Source organism: Hemibagrus wyckioides, linkage group LG08, assembly GCF_019097595.1.
Source record: "Hemibagrus wyckioides isolate EC202008001 linkage group LG08, SWU_Hwy_1.0, whole genome shotgun sequence".
NCBI lineage: Eukaryota > Metazoa > Chordata > Actinopteri > Siluriformes > Bagridae > Hemibagrus > Hemibagrus wyckioides.
The window spans coordinates 9139023-9141060 of record NC_080717.1 but is presented as its reverse complement, the minus strand read 5'-3'; the positions used below and the strand labels follow the sequence as shown (position 1 = coordinate 9141060).

The following is a 2038-nucleotide window of genomic DNA, read 5'->3' as shown; positions in this document are numbered from 1 at the left end:
CTCTTATCTTATATATCATCTGTAAATAGTTCTATATCTGTAAATAGTTTTTTCTTTTAGTGTAGTGTCTATATAGATGAAGTCAATAAAAATATTTTATTAGCATCTATTGAAGCCTCATTCTGATCATTTCTATTCATTAATATACAGTGTTCCTTTAAAAAGCAACCCAAACACACAAAATGAATTTCTCATTAATGTAAATATATAATAATCCTTTTTAAAGAATGACTGAAACTTATTTAGTTTAGTTATTTAGTTTAGTTATTCACTAAAATGTGAAAAATGAAAAATAACAAAATTCAGATTTTTATAGCCTACACAAATTTGAGAGCCAGCCTGTAGAAAAGTCTGATTATAGATTGTAATTGTGGAAACCAACAATCTGTGATTTTCTGTGTATAGAGCTGAAGTTTTTACTGATGCAAAATTACTCCTTAAACCTTACTGTCTGCTGTAGGTGGCACATTCATAGTAGGGGAATTATTATTATTATTATTATTATTATTATTATTATTATTATTATTATTATTATTATTTGGAAATCTCTCCTACCTTCTAAAGAGTTCATGTTATAATTACATGTGTTTTCACCTCATAATTATAATATTTTCACCAAGGCATCTTTTGTGAATGTGGTCAACAGCAAGCAGGAAATTACATATGGTTTATTTAGCTTTTTCATGAGGTTATAAATTTGTCATGACATATTATTTATACACATATTTATCATGCATACAGCGATCAGCTTCAACATAAAAAACACAGGCGTAATTCTCCTGTAGATCCTCCACCAAAAACAGCTCTGACCCCTCGAGCCATGGACTCCACAACACCTCTGAAGGTGTGCTGTGGCATCTGGCACCAAGACATTAGCAGCAGATCCTTCAAGTCTTGTAAGCTGGGAGGTGGGACCTCAATGAATCAGACTTGTTTGTCTAGCACAGCCCACAGATGGTCTGTTGGATTGAGATCTGGGGAATTTGAAGGCCAAATCAGCACCTTCTGGAGATGCTCTGACCAAGTCATCTAACCATTACAATCTGGCCCATGTCAATTTGCTCAGATCCTTACACTTCCAATAATCTTAATTTATTCTGGTAGCTACTTCATTTATTCTGGCAACAATCAGACATAACATTATGACCACCTGCCTAATATTGGGTTGATCCCCCTTTTGCTGCTAAAACAGCCCTGACCCAACGAGGCAGGGACTCCACTAGATCTCTGAAGGTGTGCTGTGGTATCTGGCCCTAAGATGTTAGCAGCAGATCCTTAAAGTCCTGTAAGTTGCAAGGTGGGACCTCCATTAATTGGACTTGTTTGTCCAGCACATCCCACAGATGCTGGATTGGACTGAGATCTGAGGAATTTGGGGGCCAAGTCAACACCTCAAACTCATTATTGTGCTCATCAGTGCAAAGAACCCTAAAGTGGAAATAAAAATGTCCTTATACAGTTAAACCTGATCAATTATCTATAGCTGTTAATACATCCACCTGGTGTCATGCTATTACCTGCTTCATATTACTTGTAAAGGTGGGGGTGAAAAAGCTTACAGCACCTGGTATTCCCAGGAGGTCTACCCTCCAACTTCTAACCAGGTCAAACCCTGCATAACTTCTGAGATCAGACGAGATCAGGCGTTCTCAGGGTGGTGTGGCTGTAAGCGAGAGATGACCCGCACTACTGGCTCTTTGTAGTGTATGACGTAGACAACACCTTTCTCTCACTTCCTAATTTGCTGTTGTACAGAGAGAACAACCTCTTCATCTAAACTAACATTTCTGTCTCACCTCCTGCAACACACACACAAACACATGGCTCTTCACCTCTTGGGATTCCTACCACTTAATGTCATGTTACTCCGCTTAATTTCTCCAAATATTTAAACAGGCACGTTGTATCTCAGCTTCTTGCTTTATTTTAATGCCACATATACGACTTCTTAATCACTTTAAATAACACATAAGATAAAGAAAGAGAAAGAAAGGTGACTGAGAACAGACTATTACCACTTCATCCACAAATACTTTGC

General features: G+C 37.3%; 1 pseudogene; it reads right to left on the bottom strand.

The window, feature by feature from the left end:
* Positions 1 to 1552: 1552 nt before the first annotated feature.
* LOC131358502 (5S ribosomal RNA) lies at positions 1553 to 1671 on the bottom strand (annotated as a pseudogene).
* Positions 1672 to 2038: the final 367 nt, after the last annotated feature.